This window comes from Bactrocera oleae, chromosome 5 (assembly GCF_042242935.1).
Source record: "Bactrocera oleae isolate idBacOlea1 chromosome 5, idBacOlea1, whole genome shotgun sequence".
Lineage (NCBI taxonomy): Eukaryota > Metazoa > Arthropoda > Insecta > Diptera > Tephritidae > Bactrocera > Bactrocera oleae.
Window position 1 is genome coordinate 72,484,012 of NC_091539.1, and position 27,124 is coordinate 72,511,135.

The 27,124-nt window shown below is 35.0% G+C and overlaps 1 long non-coding RNA gene across 3 annotated transcripts; it reads right to left on the bottom strand.

Annotated features, from left to right (window-relative positions):
* On the bottom strand, positions 1-26,775 carry LOC118681302 (uncharacterized). 3 transcript variants are annotated; one of them, XR_011396604.1, is made up of 3 exons: positions 26,573-26,775; positions 232-352; positions 1-171 (listed from the first exon to the last, which is right to left on the bottom strand). It is a non-coding gene; the product is annotated as an uncharacterized lncRNA (long non-coding RNA). The 3 variants fall into 3 exon arrangements; XR_011396605.1 differs by lacking the exon at positions 26,573-26,775 and adding an exon at positions 8,871-8,968; XR_011396603.1 differs by lacking the exon at positions 26,573-26,775 and adding an exon at positions 3,645-3,755.
* Positions 26,776-27,124: the final 349 nt, after the last annotated feature.

Here is a 27,124-nt window from a genome sequence, read left to right on the forward strand (position 1 = left end):
TTATACTTATTGCACTTTTATTAATATTAAGATTTGAGTTACATGTCGGCATAAGATATAATTATGTGGTGTATATTTTCTTCCTTATATACAAGTGCTGGAAATCCACCGCAAAATGGTACGAATTGTTCGCTAACAACAAAGCCTCTTGCTGGTATTCACTGAAGTGGACTGGAAAGTAGTAAAATTGCGAAAAATCAGTTCATAATCTTCATTAAAGATACAACTCACTCATCTTGATCTCATTTGAGCTTTTGAAGTCTTTTGGTCATCACAAGGCATGCGTAGAAAGCACAAAGCTAAATTAAGGAGTTACCCTGGTCTCCAATCGAGGAAGATTCTGATCGTCTGCCTGCGGAGTTTTTAAAAGTGAGAAAAGGTAAGTAAGTTTAAGGAGAATGGAATAACAAGATTTTATCTGGTTAGTTATATAAAAATTAAGTAATGCTTTGTTTGCCAAAATGCTTCAGTTTAAATTAAGATAGTTTAGTTTAATTCAATAGAAGAAAAAATATCAACAAAAAAAACAATTCCAGTGACATTCATCTAAATTCAAAGCAAATGTAGGCGACGTTATGAAGGTCAACACAATTCTAATGCAATTCTGAAGTTTCAGAACTTATCTGATGGTATATATGTAGATGTATGAATGTATTTAAGTTTGAACACATATATGTATATAAATAATGAGCAGTGAGGTTGTGTGTATGCACATGTATGTAAGTCTGTCTATGGTATAATAACAGAAATGTTTGGTGTTGCTGTTGTTACGTTTATATTTTAATTAGTGTTGTTAGAGTCGTTGACAGATATCAATCATAATTTGCGAAACTTGTTGTGTCTTTGCGTCTTTACTGTCGAGTTCCTTTAATTTAATCTCTACTGACTAGGTGAGTTTTAGAAGGGTTTACGTTGAGCATATTGTATTTTTTATGACAAGAGAGTGCGAAGTGTCTTAGCAAATTCACGCTGCCACACGCGCAACATGTTGCCAAAGTCGTAGTAATGCTAGTAAATTGGGCACCCGCTGCTGCGTTTCCTATCACTTAGCTTCGACTGCATGATTCTGAGTGCCAACGCAAATTTTCGAAGCAAACTTTTTATTTTCCATTTGTTGTGTTTTTATATTAAAATGGAAGAAAAATATGGGTTATCTGGTTTTTACTGCTTTTCCACGGTGGTTTTCATTATAATTATTTTATTCTTTCTTATTGAGTCTCAATAGTCACTGCAATGCGTGTTTGAAAACGAATTCAGAGAACTAGATTATTCTCATCAAATATGATTTAGCCAAAATATTACATAAATTTGTTTCAAAAGAGCAATATAATATTAGTGGAACATCAAGCACGTGGAACTTCCTGCAGATAAGGTGAGGTCCCAGTGTCTTCATATGATTGTTTACTTTTGCTATGTGGCTCCACTCATTAACTCTCACTTGCATTCGATGCCATATGGTAGCTGCTGCTGTCATCATGTTGCAGTATTCATCAACTCCCTTGAGGCTTCACCGATGAAACTCAGCGCTTCATTTTCTCGTTCACGCTCCCATTTAGAGATAAAAAAAAACACTCACTTCATACCCGAGTGAGGCGCATTTAGATTTTTATAATTTTTGCTTTGTTGTTTCTGCTTTTCTTTGGGTCAAGTTTACTGCGTCCCCTTAGCGTATGTCTGTGAGTTTCGATGTTGTTCTTACATACTGATATGCTGGTGAGCTATTTCCAAGCTCCTCTACTGTCACTTAAATTTCGAAACATTTTGCCATTTACCTCTTGGCCATACCACCAGCATTTATTGCACAATATGTTATTTGTTGTTGTAAGCGCTGTGTTGTTGACATTGATCAGAAGTGATGGCATTTTATGGTGTTCCCATTTGCTGATATCAACGCAAGTTGGTAGCATGGCTTCACAGCTTTCCATTCTTCGTTCTAGTACATCACTTCAAGCTCTTAAATTACATCTAATGTTACATTTATTATAATTTTTTGGCCCCTTCGCTTTGCAAAATTTTCACGATAGGTAAAGCGCGGCAGCATAACTTCAAATTATTTTCGAGGAAATTATATTTTTTCTACTTTTCTGCTCCGACGGCTGTGGCCTCTTAGATTGTTTTTTTTGGTTTGCTGCTCTTAAGCAAATGATAAATTGAAATATGGCAGTTTAATTTAGAAGAAACATGTTTTCAGCGCTCGAGCGCTGACGAGTCCTTACTCGTTAAAAGTTTAAACAGCTGACGATGAACTTTGAGAAATCTTAGTTAGTACTAGTTTCAATAAGAGAGATTACGATTATGCTTATTAAAATATGAAATTTCAAGGTTCGAGGGGTGAGCGTCACTTCTTCCTCACTTTTTACACTTGCAATTAATTATGAAGAAAAACATTTGAGGGGTTGTCTGCGACCTAATGAAAGTGCTTTGAAGGGCGATTGCAGAGTGGACCGTAGCTGGTTGAAAGGAATCTATCTTTAGCCTGCCTAGAAGTCGGATAGCTTCTAATGTAATAGTATATTCTTGAGAAACATTTGAACGCGTCTCTTTATTTGTTCTGACTACAAAATGTAAAAGGGTCTCAGATAGTCAACCTCAGAAATGTAAACTCTTTCGAAACATCAGCTTATCACTTTTTTTTCTCTAAGAAGAAACTACATACCATAAGTATTATGAAACTAATACACTTTGTTCTCTACTAAAGCAGTGCTTATATCCATAGCACAGTTAATAAACGTGAGGGACCTTCAAGTTTGCTCTGGTGCTCACATTGTCGCGTACCAGCATTCTGCATTTGCTCTATAATTCTGACGACTGACAATTTTTTCTCTTGGCTGACAGTTAACTGTCATCGTTGCGTTGTTTGCTCGTTGTTTTGTGAGTAGCCGGATGGTTTGCTAGCAAGGGCGCTGTTGGCCGCAGGACAAACGAAAAAATGTGAACTAATGAAACTAGCTGAAGAAAGTGAGGAGCTGAGAGGGAATTTCGCTGCGTTGTTATGTGTCAAAGTTAAAGTTTTCACATCTGCACACCAACAGCAACAACTGCAACCTGGTCGCCTGCAATATTTTACAGTTGCACCGAGTTTTAGAATTTTGCTTTTATTTATACTCTTGCTGCCGTTGTTGCCATTATTACCGTTGTTTTCATTATTACAGTTGTGCGCTATTTACAGTTAAGATTTTCCAAGGCTGGATACAGTTACAATATGACATTGTGTTGTGAACAGTGGAGACTCCTTGGAATTGCATATAAAATAAAACTTTCACAATTCTTCTCTAATTAAATGCAAATAAGAATACTTGCGGAGAAAGGCTAATTTCAAATACCGACTACGTTAAAATTTAATGAAGAAGTAAAACTAATGATTTGATAAATATTTTTTTGGTTCAATCCACTCCAAGCGAGGCGCTTTAATTTTAAGAGGGAATATTATTTTTTCTTTGAAGGAAATTTTAATTGCTACGCTCTTTTTTTGGTATGTCGGTCATTGGTTGTTGTTAATTAAAAACACAATTTTTTTTGTTTCATTAATATTATTCTACAAAACTAGTAACTTTTTTTAAATAATTGAGTTACTAGTTAGAGCATTTTCATACAACAACGATTTAAAGGAAACCAGTGATCCAGTGGGGAGCAATAAAACTTACCACAGGGACAGTTGATTAGCTCTCTACAAGCAGCTCTCTCAAAACATAAATCGTTTGAGTGTGTAAGTTTGCCGAGTCTTTTTCAAAACACAAATTTATTTTCGATTAGTGAACATATAAAATTTGACTACTCAGTTGTAATAATTTATTAAATGTTGCATGAGTAATGAAATCATTGAATTATTGTTCAAGGCGTCAGAATCCAAATCAACATTAGTATTATACCAGTACGGCAATAAATTTGAACACATAAAACTGATCTCATACAAATAATACATATGTATGTTATATGTTCATGTTTCTACAATTCAAAACCGTAGAGGAATTTTTAGTAGTAACCACAACAAATGCCAATAATAACAACACGCTCGTTCGCTTTAACTTTGAAAATGTTTTAACAAAGCAGAAAAGCTGCACATGCTTTGGGGAATGCGCCTGGTTTCAGCTGCCGCTTGCGCCATTTAACAAAACTAGATTTGCAAATTTTCTGTCACAAAATTTCAGTTTCGCTAATTTGACATTTGTTGAATTTAATTGTTCACTTTACACACTATAATTGTATAGGCGGCTATTCTAATTGCTTAAAAATTCATGCTATTGTGGTATTTCGTTGTTTTCAGCCATTAAACAAGTTTTAATATACGAGTATATGGAAATTTAATTATTTATGGCTTATATTAAATTCAAAAATTTTATAAAATTTTACTTGAAAGTTTTATTAAATGGAATTTAAGTAAAATGCATGAAGCCGTAATTAATCACAGTTTTGCTCATATGTGCTGTTATTTTTCCAATTCTGGCTGCACAGATAACATAAGGAGAAAAATTGATTTGCTTAAGCGAACCTGCAGTTCGAGATCATTTAATATATATATAAAACATAGTTTAAAGTACCTTGTTGGTGGGACGAATTGTGGTTTATGTGTTATTTCCTCCATAGAACCCCCATCATTAGTCAAGTCTCATTGTCGCATTTAAAATTAATTTGGACAAAATATTTGGTGTTGCAAAAAAATAAGAAACATGACAAATTCAGAATATTTAAAATAATTTTGGGTCATACAACATTATTTTTGTGCTTCTTTCAACATGAGTTTGCTTAGGATCGCATTTCTTTAATGACCAAAATCGTTTCCTTTTAATTTAAAACAGTTTGTTGTGGCCCAAAAAACTATTTCCCGAGTTGGTGTATATCCTTTCGCACAGTAACTTCGTTTTGTTTATCTTTTAGCATTCAGTAATTAGTCGAAAGGGTTTTAAAAATGTTTTTGTTCGTTTTTCTTATTTTTTAAGTGTTTTTAAGTTTTTTCGGCTTGTTTTGCCTTACTTTTCGCATAAGGAAATTATGGGATTTTGGTTTACTGTCTCCTCTTACATCCTTTTCCTTGGAGCTTTTATTAAATATTATTGCTGTTTTTGTGGCGAAAAACTGCCCGGAAGTTGCACGACAAGTTTTTGAACACTTTTTCATTTGTATTTTACTGTTGACTTACTCATTACACTTATTATGCAACTCAACTCATTAGGGACGTTTCACTACACAAAGCAAGAGACCGAGAAAGGACAACAAAGCAGCGAGTACAAAATACTAGAAAAAATTTAAACAGAAACATTTAATTTGATTTTAAACACCAGTCAACACAGCCCAAATGAGATTTGTATTTAGCAAAGAAATTACTGTTAGCAAAACTCATCGTTTCGAATACCAAGTGCGAAATCTCCGCGCCAACTTTATACTTATTTATAATATTTGCGAAAATGAAAATGGAAACACACACAAACTCAACCTGTTAAAATACTCTTCTTATTATGCGCGTTTTGTCCTGCTTCATCTTTATTTTTGATTTATCGTATTGCGCGCATATTACTAAATTAAAGCCCTTTAGCCAGACTTTAAAATCGCTTTGTATGGTACCTTGAAGCAGTCTGGCAAATAGCCATACCATCACTACCAAAAATAACACAAATGATCGCTTAGATAACAGTGACAGTCAGTGTAACGGGGCGTATGCGTAACCTCAGAGCCCGCAGCGTTTCCCCAGCCAAGTGAAAACCCTCTAACATCTCCCACTGTACGGCTGTAAGTTAGTTTAGTTTGCTTATTACTGCTTTTGAAAGCAACGCGTAGAATGGCGAGCATAACAACTTGCCTGAGGTGGAAAGGTGCAAACGATAAACACCGTGCATAAGTTTCCATATGGACTTACACACACGCCGAAATTCACATATATAATAAATTCGCTTCGACACTAGGCGTGTTGGGTCGTATTCGTTACACTTGCTGTTGTGACAGCGGAAGTGCGAGAAGATGGAACACCACCGAGGATGCAGAGCTGCGTGCCGCTTGGCTGTGGCTTCAATTCACTTTATTTTAATTTTACAGCATTCATAGCTGTTGCCATTGTAACTGCCGTTAGCGTCGCTCTGGAGCAAGTTATCGTGAGCACAAAACTCTGTTCCATGAGAGAATGAGTGCCACCTTGGTTGCATTTATTCGTTTATTCGCGTACAAAGTGGAGTCTCCATTTTCTTTATGGTTGCATTCGTGGTTTTAGAAATTCTAGTGGTGACCGCGTATAGAAAGGTAGTTCTCTGTGCACTCATTGATAACAGTAAACATTTAAAACAGTATTTAGTTTTCCATTCCGGTTTTAAAGTTCAATTGTTGAACTTTATTGAAAAAATTCTCCCAAATTTACTTCTTCAGTTCAGAATGTGGATTGATATTAAATTGGATACACATTATTTACCTAAATTCAAATACAGTTTTCAAAATAAAGCAGAGTGAATTAATTTATGGTTAATAAAATATGTGTATATTGAGATTGATTTTATTTGCTCATTGAAAAGAAACTTTACCAAAAGTATTTTCTTTATATAAATTCCTTAGTAAGATGTTTGGAAAATTTGCCAAAAATAGAAATCCCTTAAGCACATTTTAAATTTTGCGTCCGGGTTAGGTTTAGGCTTTGATACTTAAATGGATGCAGACACAGTGAAAAGCCTTTTTCTCTTTACTAACAGAATCCTTTGTTAATTTTTTCACAGCTAACATATTTGACATACCTTCGAGTGTGAATATGTTAAGCCAGCATTTTCTCATAAATTAAAACCGGACACAAATACACATCGATGGTATTTATATACGCGAAATGACTGAGGTGGAAAATCCAAACTATGAATTTGGCTCGGGCATTGTGCACACTAATACGAAGGAAAGCCATAAAAGGGCACAAACGTAAAAATATGCTGAAATAAGACCCTTCGGTGCAGTCCCCTTTGGTAGATAGTGTTGCTGACACAGAGCTAGTTAGATGAGAAGGGAAAAAGTATGTGTTTACCGACTGTAGTCTAGTTCCGCTTGTATGGTTAGTCGCCAAGTAAAATGAAATGGTCACAGGAAAATACAAAAAAGTTGTTTTTGCTGCTTACGATGACGCCTGAAAATGTGGCATGAAAATATTTGAAACTCGCAAAAGAAGGAATGTCCAAAATAAAGTTAAATGAGGAACCAACAACCAGGATGTAAAACAATCAGCCTTATTTCAGAATCAGTTGGCACTTTTCTACAAAAGTTTACATAAATTTTTTACAGAGAGAAAAGAGAGTGTTTTCTATTAGCATGAGCATAGAAATAAGATGAGAAGGGTTGATGCTGCTGAGCGTGTGGTTGTTAGTATTGCACTTTCCATTCATGTGCAAATTTTGTGCTTTTACAGCTCTGCCTCTGCGGCTACAGCCAAGCCGCATTCATTCGTTGACCTGCCAGGACAATGCAACACTCAGTTGGATAATGCAACAAGGTATTTTTTTTTATTTTAATGAAACATGGCTGAGCTTAGCACCTTAATCAAGCGAAAAGGGCTAGTATTATATTAGCAGTTAGATAGGACCTTGCATGTAAATTAATACATAATACTGAAACTTACGAGAATGTCTCATTTCCTCAATGCCTTCAGTATAACGAATAAGAAGTTATAACCCACGCAGATACTCTGATTTATGGAAAAGAATGTTTGGTTTCGGTGACGCTAAGTGTTTGATTTGAGTAGCGCCCGCACACCGCAACGCACACCAACAACATACGTAGTTCATGTTGTGAGCGAAAAACATCGGAAAAGCCTCTTCACGATGTATTCGAGATTGTTGAAATTTAAAAAGGAAAACCATCAACAAAAGTGGTTGAGGAAGGAAGGAATATTAGGAAGATAAAATTGGAATTATCAAAATATTATGAACAACTCACAGTGCGATGGGCGAACACTCGCTTCCTGCACGAGGCGTTTCTCTGCGCCAAGCAACAGTTTGAATGAAGCTAGCAAAGCTTGTTGACTTAGCAGACATTTGCTGTTATTTAATTTTCATTGTTGCGATGTGTTACACTGTTGTTAACTTTATCTAACCACTCACTTGCTTCACCTCAAAATTATACGTTTGTTTGTCCCAAAAACGCTGCGATTGGCTTTACTTTAACCATAAGTTTAGCCCAATAATGGTGCTATTAAAACCTAAAGCCCAACTATTAAAACCTCAATCCCAAACAACAACAAATTATTTGCAAAAAAAATTTCTATTTGTTCATCTGTTCGCTACTTTACTGGGCAACAAAAGAATTCACTATGCGGCAGGAGGATATCGATTTGGACATTTGATATGTTCATAAAAGTTGTCGCCGAGGAATTTATATATGTGCTAGTTGTCTCTTTTATTGCCATCTAAAGTAAACTAAAAGGTTCAGGTGCCGAGACCACAGATGGATAATCGAGTTTTATTAAAAAATGCAGTAAAGAAATCGTGCCACAAATTAATAATTTTTCATTTCTGAGATGACATTGTTTAAAATTGATATATGCAAACGAATAAGCAAAACAGCAATCAAAGCGCTACGTGATATGCTTCCTGTATTCCTCTATTTGCCATGTTCTTGCCCAGATTGCTCTTCTCAACGATACATACCTTGCTTCACACCCTTAAGAACATGCTCGTTTCTCATATACAAGTATGTGACACATTACTGGCTTCATGTACATGTTAGCATAAATATTTAATAAATAAAATGCTTTCATAAATAATGTGATATGTTGCGTTGACCCTCATATTCTCATTTTAGCAAGCTTTAGTAAAGCTGAAGTGTTTTTTTTTTTGATTTTCGGGAAGATACAAAATATTTAGCTTATTTCTGTGACATCATTCTTACCAACTAACAGGAAAAGATAAAGAGCTTACTCTCTGTGTGTTTGGTTTATATAATCCTTCCTGGTGAACTGTTCCAGTTCGTATTTGTGTCTGCTTCCTGCTTCACCGTTTCGTTTATGTTTGTGCTGTATAAAGAGATGTTTTCGTGTTATACTAGTTTGTTATTATTGCTGTTGTGTCATCTGTTTTACTTTTATTGTAATACTTTAAATTTGTTGTTGCCACCTTTCCGTCTTTCTTTAGGACATTTGTGCTAATTTTTTTGTTTTTGTTTTTGCTCTACATAATATTTTTACGTACCATATTTTTTGCCGGTTTCTTCCTTTTAACCACGCATCCTCTGAATGACTTGAGATGGCATCCACTCATACATATATGAGAAAACACGTCCAAAGGAGAAATTGAGAGTAAGAAGTAGTATTTTACTTCACAATGAAGAAAACAACTTCACTTTTATGTTGCCTCCAATCTCCTCATCAACGCATACTTTTTTGCTTTTCCAATTTCAATTCCATCGCTGGACCTTAGCAAATATTGTACCTATACCACGTGATGCAACTGTAGCGCTATCAATCGGCAGTTTTTCATTGACCCTTATATTGAAGTCGCAAGCAAGTCACAAAATCATCATCACCACAAAATTTATTACGAAATGCAATGAAATAAAATTTCCAACAAATGCCGAACTTAACTGCTAAATTTCTTGGTAATGACGGGATGTCAAGGGATAAATTGACCGTTATTTTCAAATTAAAACTTTTTTTGTAAATAACAGAAAGTTGAACCACAAACCAGTTGAGCTAAGCCTTGCAAGGAGCTAATGTTGAATAATAAATTTTTGTTCAGACCATGACAAGAGTTCGTTGAATTACTGAATCACCGAGCTCAGGAATTTAATATCCTACGTCTTTATATTCATTCATAAGTAAGACATATTACTGATGTAATTAAAAAATTTCGTTAGATTAACATTAAAAGGCTTCTCCATTCAATTCAAGATATATATCTTTTAAACGATATATATAGTTTATATGGAAGCAGAGCTATCGTGCTATTTACTGCACACATTCTTATTTGTATGTCTTTCATTCAGTATACCCACATAACAAACGCAAAATAACCTAAAAACCGCAAAACACCCAGAGGACAAAGCTTTAGATTGAAGCCAACGCCGAAAGAAACGGGATGACGCTTTGCATCTAACCATAATTTTAGACGACCACAGGGTGAACTGAGCAGAGGCTTCCCCATGTCATCCATTGTTCATACACAGGTGGTTCTCTTGTCTGCCCTAAGCGATTCCAGCAAAGCAACGCTTACTGCTGCTGTTTTTGCTTGTTTTTGCTATTTGGTGTATAATTATTGTTATTGTTGTTCTTACTTAGCTTGCTATTCAGGCCAGTTGGTGGCTTTGAGCCACAACACTCCAGCTGTAGAAATTTGTGAAACTGCACTAATGGAGATAAGACGAGGCGGGGAGCCTGCGGGCTTTGCTGGCTTACCCAGAAAACCAACATAAATTAAGGAAAGTTATACTCATCCCTACACCAAAAGGACCTTATATAAATGACAGTTTGTGGTCTTAAGTGATTTTAACCTGCCCCTAAATGTATGCTATACAAGAAAACAATAGGCAGTTTGCGGTTAAGTGTTGTCGGAGAAGAATAATGTGCGTTTTTTTTTCTGTGTATTAGTACCACCTTGGACGAGTTATGCAACAGCCCTATTTTATTACTTATTTTCCCCTCTGCACAAGAACACAAAAGCACCTGAAATATCAGTATATTCTATCAGGATGAATAAGTGCGCACGTTTATATTTAATATTAGATTTTTGTTATTACAATAAGCATATATATTAACATTAACTTAATACTATGAATTATAAAGGTTCACGGTTTCGCTGAAATCTATATATTAAATTAGAAAAGAATTAGTGAATATCAGAAAAACTCACATTTTTTGGGTTTTAAATAAAAATAATATTTTTGTTTCAAATTAGTTATTCTGTTGTGTGTGAGTAATATTTAATGTCCCAATAGTTACACGCAAAGTTTTCTTTTATACAATTCAAGCTTCTTCACCAGTATTAGTGCATATATGTACTTTCAAAATTATCTCAGCCAAGGTCCTCGTATATTTGTTACAATGTGTTGCTCATATGCCGTGAGTAATGTAGGATGTTCATCGATATGTACTTAAAAGTGTGCACAAACATTTACGGTGCTGACTTTTGGATGAGCTTAGCACTATTAGCACTCAACTGCGGATCATTTTGTTATATTTGCATAAGGCAATGCGATTAGTACAGGCTGAAAGTGAATATATTTATTTTAAGTAAGAAAAATATTTCTTTAACAATTTGATCACCCACCGGAGAATAATGTTGATTATATTTCGAACCTGGCATTAAGTACACTTGCCAGTCGCTGGTTGCCGAGGTTTATCTTAAAAGGTGTATGATAAGACACATACATATATATATATATATACTGAATGATTGTTTTTAAATTAATAAATAGTTAATAGTGTTCGACCACTGCTAAAATTTAATTAATGTCTCATTGAAGAGGCTTATCTCTAAAACTAGCTCAGCAACAGTTATGCGAAAAAAATTTTATGTAAGTATTTGAATAACAATACATACATACAAATATATTAATCAAATTTTAATTTAACTTTTCATTATATACAATACTAATAACTTCAAATATCTTTACAGAACTTAAAATCTGGAAATTTAGTAATAAGTAAGGCTTATAATAAGTATAAAAACCACAGCACCAAAATAAAAGCGGAGAAGTCGATTAAATCGATCTTAGTGCCATTTTAAGCAGAAAATTTAAACGTGTCGGCTCTTGTACACACATGCTTATTTATAAGCAAAGATAAAGCTACTAAAATCAATGCGCAACAAAGCCACAAAGACTGTAGGAGGACAATAACTCAAAGAAAGAAGCGTGAAAAAGATATCAGGCGAGGCAAGCGACAACCCCTTGAACGCACAAGTGGTTAACGGGCCTAAGAAGTTCACTTCCCCTAGACAATGGAAATATGTATATTTGAATATATGTGCGGATAAAATTGAGAGAAGCGCACAGAACACTCACTAGATGAGAGCAAAAAGTTTGTGCGTTTGTCATTGTTGACTATGCAAGCGCAATAATAACAACTCTCATAGAGAAAATTCTACTTAGCCCAACTTGTTCTTGTAATATTGTTATAGTTGTGTTGATAAATTCGGAAGTAAAATATGCGTGTAATGTTACGGAAAAAACGGCAATAAATAACTGCTTATAATAAATAAATAAATAATAATTATTTATTTTAATGGAGCAAGTAATGAAGATATAAAAGCTCTAAAAAGACAATATCAACAATATGTAAGTGAAAAAATTAACTAAGTAATTGCAACTAGATTACGTAACTCTTGAATTAACAACAAATTATAAGTTTATTCAGAATTTATTAATTTGAAAAAATAATCGCTGCAATAAAAAACAATTTACTTTACTTTAAACTTTAACTATGTTAAAGAACTTTTAGAATTCACTAGATTTAAGAATTAAAACCAAAAATAATTAAAAGTAAAACACACACATACATAGCTAATGAGGATTTTTAAAACTGTATCAACAGAAGCGACTCTGCCGCTCTTAGAGAGAGTAAAGTTCCCAAATTCTGTTATTTCACCGCAACCATTTTTTTTTAAATTTTGTGAGTGAGAAATTCTGACATCGAGTATATCATATTTTACGTTCCTGGTTTATGTTGGTGTAATATTTTTGGGTCAATAAATATATATAGCTCGATATAGATGCGACTTTAACTGAAATGCATAGGAGTAAGCACCTTAAAGTATGTGTCATTTCTGTTTTTATAGGACACACAGTGCCACATCACTTTTGCTTCGAGGCGATGGCAGGACGTGGCCATACTTGAGTTTAACTGTTTGTCCGCTTAACCGTTTTAGTGTCCATAATTTAACAAATTTTACTATTCGCCATAAAATCGTGAGCATATTTGGATAACAGCAGCAGGGTTGCTTTAGTAATTTCAACAAAAGAAAAACGCACACGCACACGCAAGTAGTACATACATGTAAGTGTAAACCATTGTTGTAGTTCTGTGGAGGGTAAAACTTAATATTTTCATTTGATTCGATAGCTTTTAAACTGTGACACACCAACATGTATGTAAACCTATATAGTATACATATACAATACGCATATATGTTTGGAGAAAATTTTATACATGCTTCTGTTTGGTGAACCCACAAGAATTCACTTATACTATCTAAATATTATATTCTTTGTCATGTATGAGTACTAGGGTGAGTCAAAAAAAACGAATGTTTTTTTTCTTGTTTCGTACTCTTGATTGGTTGATAGACCCCTCTTAGAAAGTCTCTTCAAGTATGCGATCTTAATTGTAACGGGATGATCTTCTGTCTTACAGCCTTTTTCTTATTATCAGCTACAAAAATGCATCTCTCGTTTCCAACTACATGAATACATAATTCGTTCTGTAGATATTGTAGGAAATTTAATGCTCTTCATGAAGGTTTTTCGTAAGAGAATACATTTTATAAATCTTTGAAAAACAAATTTTTAATTGCAAAATTGCATTTTCGAGCAAGCATTGCGGAATGGAGGATCGAGTTGGAGAGATCTGAGTTGCATTTGGGAGAAAATATAACAGCAAGATATGTTTTTAAAATCTATCTTGAGCATTGTAATCCTGTAATAGGAGAGCAATGGGTACAACCAAAAAAAATATTTGGCTTTTTGATAACTTTAATTTCGCAGGGTTTTTTATTATCAGGCTATACATACAAACAAATACATACAAATTTATGGAATCTTTCTTTTTGCCTGGCTGAATGTGTGTTTCGACGCCAGCAAAAATATTAATGAGCGCATATGATGGTTAAGCCAGTGAAACACACTTATTTTATTGATATTATATATTGACGATGCGAAAGAAATTGGTTGGGTTTATTGAACATTTATTGAAAATGGTAAGGAATTTGTGGTTGGGTTTACTGTATTCTAAAGAAGTTTTTATGCTCACTTTAACTAATATCTATTGTTCTCACATATAAAAAAAAAATTGGTTTATTTTCTTGGCACTTCTATACCTCATTGCAGCCTATAATCTTAAGCCACAATAGAGTTTTTTAGTATTTACTAAATAGAATTTGTCTCCAACCAATATTTTACCCACCCTCTTGTCATGTCGTTGGACTGGATATAATTTTGTTTCAAACTACCTGTTCATTTATAAAATAATGTTACTCATCACCTCTGCAACTGCTATCTGTCCTTTCGGACTCTCTGAGGTCCTCTTGTTTCATTAGATTGAATGTCTGCATTGAGCAAGTAGATTTGGCCACATTTATTAGCTGTGAGATAATAAAGTTCGCAATAAAGCACTAATTTCCGCTTTGTTGGCTTCCCAATTCGAAATTGCCAATGATTGCTTCCTTTGCTTTACAATTCTTTCCTCTGATAGGGGAAAATTCACCAATGTCATTGAGTGAGTTTGATTGTAGGTATTGTAGGCGCCAAACCACATTCACAGAGAAAATCCATGCCATTCATAAGCTCCAAATCAATATTTGCGCAAACTTGGAAAATTGCGTGTTCGTAAAAATAAGAAAGCTTCCTCTACTTACTTGAATTAGCTGCAATGCACAGATGCCACAAAATGTCTGGTTATTGCTAAATATATCACCACTCCAACAACAACTTCCGTTCTTGTGTATCTATGTATAGCTATTGTGCTTCTATTTGACTTTTACGGCATTTCTCTGCACTCAAAACATTTGGAGATGCTGCAGAACAAGACTGCAACTAAACTAGCACGACATCGATGTTAGCATTATCGAAATCAATGCCTTACGTTGAAACTTTATCATCGTACACACACTAAACTGTGCTCTTCACTTTTGCATTAACACGAAATATACCATTGAATGTAAGGAATTGTGTACTGAGTCTCTTAAATCCACAAAACAAGCCTTCAAGCTTAGAATATTAGTTGAAGAATACACCGCCTTAGGTCGCCTCTCAGTAACTTGCAGGTGAATATACGAGAGGATTTATTAAGGCCTGATATGTTGACTCACATGTGGATAGATATATGTTTACTGCTCAGACTCAAAAGATACAAAAACAGGCTGAAACACAACCGTGGATAATGGAATTTGTTTTTGAGATAAACGGATGCTTCGATAAACCGTTACTACTCAGCCATTACCTGAAGTCCTTAAAAGCAGAGGAGAATAAAACTTACAAACAACTTCTTCCCCTTCCTCAGACGGATATATTTAATTCTTCATCCATCCAACAAACTCACTGGTATTCTTTATTTCTTCGAAAAGTTGTTAGCGCCTGTGTCGGCGTTTTGCCTGTGATTTCCTTGTTTGCATTTGAATTTCATGGAATTCTACATTTAATATATATACATATACACACATCAGAGAGTCAGCAGTGTAATATTTGCAGCTTGCTTTTAGAAGACTTTTGGATATTATGGGCATCTACTGTCAACACTTAAAGTCCTTTTTTGCGTTCTCATTTGTTTTTGTACGTGTGAGTAGAAGTATAAGTAATTATACGGACATTAATGCTGTTGTTGATTATGTTATTGCTGTACACTCTTCTTCCGACGGTTTGTATCCAATTTCGGCTGTTTTGACTGTTTTCCACTTCGATTCTGCACTTTTAAACTCTCTTTCCCTTGGCATTTACCTCGCATAACGGTGCTTTAGGTTTTTCGGCGGTTTTGATTTTTATGCCAATAAAATTTGTATTGTTGCCGGCTTTTATGCGCGTGATGGTTTAGCTGTTGCTTCGTCTGTTAGCACCTCCCACTTCCCCAGTCGCTTTTCAACGTAAACAACTCACTTACTTCCTGAGAGCAAAAAACACATTTCTCGCTGTGTGTGTACGCGTAGTGACCGTGTGTGAGATAACGATACCGCCTATAAAAGAAAATTGTTGGTTTCTCGAAATACACTCCGAAATTATTTATACTCAAAAATAATTTTTTTTTTGAAAATTTTATGATTATATTATATTTTTAAACTCAGGGGTTTTCAATTATAGATTAATGTTACCGAACAACGTGTTATGTATATAAATTCAAAATATAAGTCTATTTACATACATACAAACCACTTTCGGCACATTCACACTCGCTTTTGTATATGCTGTTCTGATGTAAGCTTTTCACCTCATGAGGGGAATAAAAAATTCTTATCGCTTTTCGCTCTTGGTTGGGCAAACCACGCTGTGTACTTTTCAACTAGTATGTATTGGAAACTAAAATAACCGTCAGACTTTGATCAATAATATTAAGACGAAACAAGTAGTTTTGGTTTGAAAAAGCAAACGAGTAACAGATAGAAAATTGTGAGAGCATATACAAATTTGTGAAGAGCATTTATTAGAAGCTATAATTTTATGTTACTAATCCTTCAATATCTTTTGATATAAATCTGATATTTTTTGGTCAGCTCCATTTTGACCAGAAAATTTGTTCAGTAGTTATCTGACAAATGTTTGCGGAGCTCAATCGAGATATTAACTCCTCTACTCTATGCAACAATGAAATGGGTGTGGATGGACCGATAAACAAAAGCAAAAGAGATTCTTTACAAATTTATTTTCTAATCAAAGAAGTCGGGAATTTCGGAACAAAAAATAGGATGTATCTCAACAAGAGGAAAAATGTCTTAAAACATTTTCTTAATGAATATTTGAATTTAAAAATTCACATTTGTAACGGAAGATTATTCTGATTGTGATAGGTATGTATTAATACAATATATATAGCAAAGTTATAGTAGAAATATTAAGAACTTGATATCCTTTACACCCGGTGGTGTGATTGGCTTCAATTTTATTTGACTATTTTTGACTTTTTAAAACAGTTGGAATGTTTCGAACTGCGCTTGTATCCAGAGTAACATGCACCTCAAATTATTTTAAATTATATTAGATTATATACTTGTAATATATAAATCGTGCATAGGAAAGTTTTCTTTACATTTAAATTTTTTATTAGTAAGTCGTAGGAATATTATTATTAATATAATTTCCTTATTCGGCTGAATAAAGCCCAAAATATTTGCTAAATATCTAACGTATGTTTCCAACACCCCGCAAACACTTATCTCTCGCATAAGAACTAACAACATTTGTTATGCGTTTAAAAAATGGAAAATGTACTCATTCTCTTATCAATATTATCTTATCAATAGTAAAACAGTCGATATCCTTCCGCCGGAAACAATGTACGCCTCCTAAAAGGAAAAATGTGGAAGTATTTGACTTGAAGGCTCTAAATTGTTCAATAAATAACTCAACCTATCGAAGTAGACCCAAATGTCGCTTAGTTTTGCCATTGTGAATAAATAAGCAAAGCAGAATTGCTTGTCAAAGAAAATTTGCGGACCCAGCGTTATGGAAGCGATACTGCGAAAAAGGATAATATTAAAAACCAACAGGGATAATTTAGATTAGGTCACTAGGCAATTCATATTTATTATTGTCGTATATTTGGGAAGAACTATCTCAATTTCTACTATGAAAATAAAAGCAAAAACTAAAATGCTGGGCGAAAAATGTTAAACAGCAAAAATTGTTAAAAACGTTAGCACTGCAGCAGTTTTGCAAGTGTGTGAAATGTATGCAAAACGCGATTTGCAGTGATTCATGTTCGCTTCAAGTTGTAATATGGATCACCGCCGTCTACTAAACTGCAGTGCCCTTCCTTCTCGTTCAAATCCAATTACTACCCTTACACAGCGGGAGCTTGGCAGATTATCCAAAAACAAAAAGTCAGAGTAAACATCATGATAGAAGGACACAAAAGCATCATGTGATAGTAACAAAAGAGTTTGCTAGGTTTATTGGATATTTGTTTAAATGTAAACTTTTTAAGTTGCTGTTCGCAGCATAATCATTACATTGAAGTCAAAGCCACAGCAAAGGTGAAAGATTAAATGTTAAACCATAAGCAATATGATTTGTTACCTGTTGTTGATTTGATTTCTTCTGAATGCAAAAACAGCTACTAAGTAATATTTTATTTAAAATAAAGTAAATTTGTTTGCGTTCTTTACGCAGAGACTTTTTGTGCTTCATATTGTTTATAATTCCTTTAGTTTATATTTTTGACTATTGGATAATTGCTCCTCGCCATTTTTAAAAGCATTTTGTCATGTGGAATTTAATAACTGAATTAAGTAAAACCTAGAATTAGTGACTCGTTGTTCAAGACTATAGGAAATTGTGACAAGTTAACTAATTGTCGCTTGTCACATTACCAACTAATACTCAATGAACCGGTGATATTTACGGAGTTCTCAGAAAGTACATATATTCGAATGTATAAATAAATAGGCCTTCCGGTTTCACTCCTCCTCAACGTTCGGTGTCATTCAACACCTCAGTATCTGAACACATTCATCTGTTGGCATTTATAGTTTAGATAAATATTGCCGGCGATTCCTGACTTTAAAGCAACCAGCACAGACAAACACTAGCAGGCGATGGATATGATAAAACAGCAACAATATTGATTGAAAAGGCAAAGCAATATTTTCGAGAGTACAGGCATTAAGTACTGACTTAGAAACAACAACAGCAGCAACAAATACAATGGTTTATCTGAGCTTTTCTTAGCCGTATTCGATTGTTTGATTGCAGCACCGTGTGCATATTGCCTCGACGAGAGTGTGTTCTCATAGGTGGCATGCAGCATGTACGAGAGCACTTGTTGTTAACTGTTTATGCATTTTCGTGTGGGAGTGCAGATGTAACAACGACACAGGATGTACGTTCATGCGTCACTTTGTAGATGCTGGGAATCGTTATGTGGCACGTGTGATTAGATTGATCACCTAGTCTCTGCATTCTGAACAAACTATTACATTTGCAACATGTTTACATACACACAATGCTTTTGGTATGGGACTTTACTTTTAGACGAAACTTTAATGATTTTCTGAAACTCTATTTTATGACTTTTCTATTTAACAGTAGCTTATGTTTATATATTAACCCAATTTATGGAGTAATTAAGAATATCAAGGAGTACGTGGAATCCAAGCACAAGGGATCTCGGAATCTTAAAGTGTGCAGTTGCAACAAGTATGTACTCGACTACAACTTCTCTGAGTTCGGTTTTTTCGAATATGTTCAGAATGTGTTGTAGAAATCTGCTTGCTGAGAAGTAAATGTGCCATTTATGTACATTCAGGTACTTGCTCAACGCTGTATTGAGGTAAGATTGCTCGACTGTTTCCTCACCGGGGAAATGTTTTGTCTTCCGGCAATCAAAAGTGGGGCATGAACTTTCATAGCTGTGCTGCGGCAGCACATTTATTGTTCCAATACTTCTGTTATTGCATCTCCATTTATCAGTTATGCCACCGTTGCGACTGCGACACCAATGCCACTCCAGTGTAACGGTAAAAATAAAAGGACAATATTTCACCAAAATTGCAGAATTATTTCAAAATGCAACATAAATAACAGCAAATTGCGCCAATTTTTGCAGCAGAGACAACGGGAATTTTTGCACTCGGATAGTAAGTGTGAGCCAACAACAAAAGCTTCGGGAAAAGTGTCAAGATTAAACCGAGCAAACCAGATGTGACACGAGCGAGTACGTGGCACAAGAGATGGCAAGTTGTGAACTGTCAACAGCTCCACGTTGCGCAAAATCATTAGCATAAATAAAAGAGAGGAAATGAAAACTACAATAACGGTTTTGTCGACAGTTGCAACAATGCCACATTAGCTGCACAGCGTTACCCGCGAATGAATACTGACTTCGTTGCTCGCAATCCCACATTTCCGCTTTCCTGCAATTTCCTTGTTGTTCCTCGTTTCTGGGTAACCTCAGGTAAGTAGAATTTTAATATGCCACATTTTTGTGTTCGGTGTCTTTAAAGTAATGAGAATTTGTATTTATATTCAAAAGGTAACGTTCGTGCAACGTATGTATGTATATCGGTGTGACCTGCTTATGTTGCAATTTTTGTGTGCATTTGACAATTTCTTATTGTTGCTGGATATCCTTTCATGCTCCTGTTGAGCAGTTTTGTGCAATGACCTTTTTCCAATCGACTGCGTAGGAAAAACAAATTTGTCAGGTTGAACGCCTAACCCTAGGACTGGCAGCCTGACCTGCGAAGCTGACTCTGATGAGCCTATCGCTCTAGCCCTGTGATAACTTTGTTGTGGTTGAAAGAGCAGATGGTGCACAGCTTGTTGCTGACGCATGAGCTTCGGTCACTTGGTTTACAAAAATAGCTCGTAACAACAGCAACAAAAATGGCCTAATAATTGTTTGATATCAATTATAAAGTAGCTTTTGAGTATTAAATATTCCAAAAGCTATTCAAATTTAGTAGCAAGCTCATAGGAAAAGAACGTTTCAGAATTAATGTGTTGATAATCTTGAGTCACTTCAGTATTTTAATGAAATGCTGATTTAGAGAGAAGAGCTGTGATTGTTTAGAGTATGCACAATCAAGCTGAAATTTATTTTGACATATTTTCAACTTCAACATTTCTGAAGTAATTTTTCTTTACACTTTACACAGTTGGGTTTTTTTAATAATTGAAATGATTCTAGGCTCTCCATCAATTGCTTCTCTGATATCTATATCTATAATCTATATATATACATATATTATATATCAGTGGCACAGTTAGCTTGTATGAGTCGTATTTTAAAGAAAAAGCAAAAAATCTGAAACACAGAACCAGTCAGAATTGCTTGCCTTACTGCACAAAATCCACCACATAAATATTTGATGCACATGTTCATACACCGTAAGGCTCTGGCTGCTTACATAAATAAATAAGCCAGCAGAATTCTTCTGCTCCACATTGAGTCCATGATAACCCACAACACACTCTTTTATATATATGACCATTTTCACATTAAGTTATTCGATTACGCACTCACATAAGAGTCCATATAAAATGAATTGACAAACACACACACATACAATCTCATATGTGGCACGTCCTCAAATGTATTGGAAAATGTCAAGGACGTAAGGAAATAATGTCGGAGCATCTACTAGGCAAAGGGGGGGGCGGCCTAACAAGCCCATATAATGCAGTGAGGCGCCTTATCCCAAGTGGGAGGTGAGTGGCCAGGCGCAGCAGGAGCTGCTGTCATTGACACAAATTTCGAGATTAGATGGAAGAAGAGACACTGGAGCTTGATGCAGTCTATTTCTACATCTATGTGCGTGTGAATGAACTTGCGTCTTGCGCAGTTGTTGTTATTTAGTGCTTGGCTTGTTTTCTTTTTTTTTATATTTTGTTTAAAAATTTTACTTTTATGCTCGTATTGGGTTGCTTGCAACTGCCGCAATGCTACACAACAACAAACACCAAACTCGAATTCATGCGAGTATATATGTGAGTTTGTCGCAACATTGCTGACACACATTTTTGGGCATGCCAAAATAGGTCAGTATGTAAATGTTCACATACATACATACCCCATATCCTCATTTTTGTATATACATATATATGTGTGTGTGTATAAGAAAAGTGGATTTTTATTTTCAAGTCAATGCCAATGGGGTTTTTATATTCATGTCGTTGATTTATTTTTTCCGCTGTTCTAATTACAATCAAAGTAGTTGTTTTTGTTGCAGTTGCTTACCAATGCTCACAAGCCGCTTGTGGCCTCAATGCAGAGACTGTGTCGCTTGTAGCTCGTTTTCACTCTTCTTTCATTTGCAATGACATATTTGTCCTACTGCCGTGAAAAGTAAGTAAGGTTGTCATGGTTTGTTGAGTTTTTCCTTTCGGTTTTGTTGAAGCTTTGCTCCGTTTCTTCGGCGCAGATTCTCCATTGTAGGGCCCAATCCGCTTTGGCGGGAAAATGACTTTTGTTTTTTGTAAATACGGCAATTGCTGTTGTTGTTTGTTGCTTACATTACGTTTACGGTAATCGTTCTGGTTTCTTGCGCTGCAACCGAACTGAAGCGTCTTCAATTTGCATTTGAAATCAATTTGACGTTTCTGACAGCCAAAATGAAATGTTTTGCGGAAAATAAAGTTGTTGTTTCGGCTTGCAATATCTTATTTATTATTTATGGCTATACTTGCGGTTGCTAAAGAAATAGTTCTATGCATTGAGATTTAAAGCCGTTGAAGCTGGTGCATTTAAAAAGACCGCAAGTAATATTTGAAATCAATTGTGTCAACCGATGTGGAGGGATAAGAAACTTACCTGCTTTTTGATCAAGTTTTGGTTTGGTTTACTCCTATTTTGCCTTTTTTTTCTAATCATTGAAAGTATTTGTATGACTTCGAATGATTAATAAAACTATTTTGAATCGAGCCAAGAATATTAGACATTTAGATTTATCATAAATGCTAACATTTGTAATTTGTTTATATTGGGCTTTTAAAACTTTAACTATAGCTTCGCATTTACTGTATTAATTTCGTAAGAAACGCTGTTGCAAAATATGTCTAAAACAGATAAGAACCTAATATCTTGACTCGTTTGCAGAATAGAGTTGATATATAATACCTCCATCGAGCAAACTAAAACCAATAATCAATCTGTTACGAAAGGTGAATATGTAGCGAGGAAATAGCCGAATGAATATGGCTTTAATAGAGTTAAGTCAAACTTCGCCATAAGAAAGTGTTTACATAACAGGTGTGCGATATTTTATCAGGTGAGTATGCCTTATTATCTATACAGATTGGTTGAAAAGTTAGTTAGTCTCTCAAAGATATTATAAGCAATATTAGCTCCTTGCAAGGTTACAAGTCATTCTGTCAATTAATTCTTTGTTTTCAAACCATTTGAAGTTGGAAAATTTGAATATTGCGCATTGATGAGATTCTTTGTTTTGAAAGGCTTGAAAGTAAAGGAAATTTATGAACAATTGTAAGAAATGTATAAGGCGTCCTCAAAGCGCACCGTTGAATTTCGGGCTGGTGAATTTAAACGTGGTCGTACTAGGCTTGAAGACGATCAAGGCGAAGGACAACCAAATACCGCAACCACACCAGAAATTATTAAGCAAGTTCATAATATTAGTAGCGAAGATCCATTTGACTAAGCGTGAAATTGCTAATGTCATCGGCATCTCAGAGGAACGAGTACTAAATATGAAGCACAACATAGAGAATTACATATGAAAAAGCTGTTTCGAAAGTTAAAAGATATATTTCGTACCAAAAACAGTATTTTTTCATTTCGAGCGCAAAAACTTTTCAACCAACCTGTACTTTAATTTTTCACAGAGTTTGAACACAAAATGAAATAAACTCCTTATTTGACCTTAAATAATTTATTTGAGAGCTAATTTCGGCATATAAAACTGTGTGTTGATGGAGGAAGAGATTTCATTTATCATTGCGACCTGAGCTTTTCGATTGGAAAAGTTGAATTATTGCAATTTCACTCTAGAAGGATTTTCATGCGTAGAAATTAATTATAAATGTGTGTATTCGAAACACTCAATTGTTTGTGTATGTAACCAACTTAGATGTCGCTCTTTATTACCAACTGGTGGGCGAACTACGGTTAATTAACTCCCAAACTTTCCCCGTTGTTTTGCTTTGTGCGAGTGGCAACATGTGCGGAGTGCCTAAATCAAATTAAGAGTGTTTAATGAGATTGTCACTCAAGCGCACTTTTTAAATATTTATATGCTTCAAAGTGTATGTATCGTCTAGCGGTCATACCGTTATCACACATACTTTTGGTTAATGTTTTAAATACACAATAAACAGAAAAGGTTTACTTAATGTGCCTACAAAATGAGTAGATTTTATTTATTTAATTTGAAAAGTAATGTCAATGTCTTTTTGTTAGAAAAATAAAGATTGAAATACGAATTTTACTTATTTAAACTGAATTTATAGCTAAAGTTAGTTTAATTTGTATGGCATTATATGGTTTTATGCAAAAATATATTGTAAATTACTTAATTAACTGAAAAACATTTCCAAAACTATCCGATTCACGCGACGACGACTAGACATAAGAATATAAAAATTAAAATTTACTGTAAATTTTAGTATTTTTAATCTCAAAGCTCCCAAATTAAACATAAAATATTTAGCAATAATTTCATAACTTTTAAAATAAAAGTCATTTGTGTCATTGTGAAAAAATTAGCGACGGAAAAAGGAAAACTATTTTTCGCACCCTAACATCGTTGTGACATTTAAAAATCTTCATTTTACCCTAAGCACACCTGGTGCCGTTTTAATTACGGATCCTTACGTTGCAAAGCAGGCTTCTCGCGTCGTGTACCTTTAATTATTGCTACTTTGCACTTTTGCACGTTTCGAAATGTGTTTCTCCCCTTCAAGAGTACAAAAATGTCCAAGCCTGTGGGAAGCAAAATAATTCTAAGTCGTGGGAGAGGCAAAATCCGGAAATAACTTAAAAACTTTACAATGACGTTCAAATGAGTGCATGTGCGTAAAGCAGCGGTGAACTCAGTGAAGCTTTGTGAGCATTGTCGTAATTTCTGCTCAAGTAGAGTGCCATTCGCATTGTTGTTGCAAGACATCCTGTTTGTTATTACATTTGCTTTGCTTGTAATTAAACTGTAAATAACTGTTAATACTACATGACGCAAATAGTTGCCATTAATTTTTTTTCGCTTCATTAACACAAACAGTTTTTTAATTTACTCATTAAGGCAAAAACGGATAAACATTTGCAGGGCGGGACTCTCTCAATTACAATATTATTCACAAATGAAACTGAGATTTCGTTCTCAGCAAATAAAATACATCACCGATTTAGAAATTCCCAAAATGTTTTGTGGCCTTTGGCAAACTTTATTCGGTCAAGTGGAAGTAAACCAAAACAGATAACCGTTAGCATACAAATATGACCAAACAAATATTAATAATGAGTTGCTTTGGGCTAAGCACGTTGTTGAAATTAGATTGCATCAAATATTCACATAATATATTTTAGTAATCATTTAGTCAGACAACGGTTGACCAGATCCGTAAACTATTATGCAAATAAAACGCTTTTATTATATGACCAACGAAATGGAAGATAATTTCCCAGCCTCTAATGAAATATGCAAGTTGTATACCCTTGCAACATGTTGCTACAGAGTATAAAAGTTTTTTTTCACCTACAACCGTTTGTATCACTTAAAATTGTGGAATAAGATATAGGGTTATATAATATATAAATGAAAATGATCAGGATGACGAGACGCTTTGAATTCCGTCCATCTGTCCGTGCAAGCGATAAGATGCAACTTGGTACACATATATCTTGGCACCCAAGGGAAGTTGGTATTGCAAATATGATGAATCAGACCACTGCCACGCCCACAAAACGCCATTAAACGAAAACATATAAAGCACCATAACTAAGCGCTAAATTAGGATAGAAAACTGTAATTTAGTACAAAAGATCGCAGTAGTCAGTGACACCTGTGGTATAAAAATTTTTAAAAGTGGGCTTGGCCCCGCCTCCTAAATGGTTTATTTTACATATTTTCGAAACCGATAAAGTTATATCAACCAGACTTGCTGAGAGGAAGTCATTTTAGCACCTCTTCAAATACTGTGAAAATGGGTAAAATCAGACAATAACCACATCCACTTCCCATTTAACAGTTATGTTGAAAACCACAAGCACGAAGTTTCACAAACATGATGATACGGAAGGGCTTCATAGGTTAAAATGTCAAAATTGAACAATAGGCGTAGTACCGTCCGCTTTTAGGTGAAATCCTTTATCTCAGGAACTTTAGGGTGTAAGTCTATCCAAATGTTCCTATTAGACACTTTCATTACCTAATAAGGGATGAAAATAAATGAAAATTGTATTCAAACTTTCACTACTCTGAAAATTTCGTTTGCTGCTACTAATTAGCTAAGCATTAATTGAAACTAATTTCATAAACCAGAACAGAGAAAAACTTTTACAATTATTTAATTATTTCGCAGTCGAAATGTGTCGTGAAAAAAGACCAAGTCCATTGCACATTGTCGGCTTTTCACCGCCACAAATCCAATTGTTACGAACAGCCACAGGCAAAAGGTTGAACAAAGATTGGCGGTCGCACGTGCCGAGGAAACGTGCAGAAATAAAACGAGAAAAAAATAAATCAATAACAGACTAAAATGCTTACTTTTAGTATTATCCAATTTAACGGTGAAGCAGGAAATGCAGTCACAGCTAAAGTAGCAAAAATTAAAAGCAAAAACCATCACATAAAGGACCAAAAATAATAATGTGAAAGTAGAATCATTGAAGTGCGTCACTTGCACAAATCTAGAATTTTTAAAAGCGCTTATTTAGCGAAGCTGCTTTCGCTGCTTTCCCAGAGGCACGTTTCGGATCCTTGTTCTCCTTAAACTATCTCAACGGATATTGCTGATGATGACGTTGTTCAAGTAACGGAAACTGTAAGCTAAGGCGCGGAAAACACGAACGCCTGTGCGTTTAATTAAAATTTATGCGCTTCGTGGTTTTGAATATTTTCTCTAGAAGAACAACCACAGACCACCGCTAGATTAAAAACTGAACTAACACACACACTGAACACTGATGTGTATGCCTAAATGGTAGAACGATTTTTACTCAAACTTGCACAGCTGCCGCTTCGCCTTGCCTTTTTTACCTCAACCACTTATCGCTTATTTCCACTTAGTCAACACTTTCCAATCACAAACGCACTTTTTTAATTCGCCTGTGCCATTTTACTAAAAATAGCAATAATTTCCTTAGCTGCGCAATACTTGGCAGCCATAATTTATATTTTTGAGATTTACTTTGCCGTCTCTGGACTTCTGCTTTAATTCTTATCTATATCTTTTTATATTGTTGCATTGCTCGTTGCGCCGACAAGTAGCGAACCGGCTCGTTCAGGCCCACGTTCTAAACTGAATTGTATCTCCGCTGCGACTGAGGTAAAAATCCCAGTGCAAGCCGAGTAGCCGAGTGGTGAGCTGAGGCGAAAGGTGGAAGGCGCAGATGAGAACATCGTGGATGCAGAGGCTGTGCAGGCAGCGCTGCTGTTTCTGTCTTTTGATGCTGGCGCTGCTATTACTGCATCCTTGAGCACAGCATTGGTGTTCACGTGGTGCCCCTCTCTGTCAACGACGCAACTGCTGCAACATTTGCCGGGGCCATTGGTTTCAACGGTATCTGCTTGCGCTTTGCTTTACTGTTAAATAAGCAGCTGTTAAAATTAGCAGAGATATTTACAGGAAGTTTATTCTGTTGTCT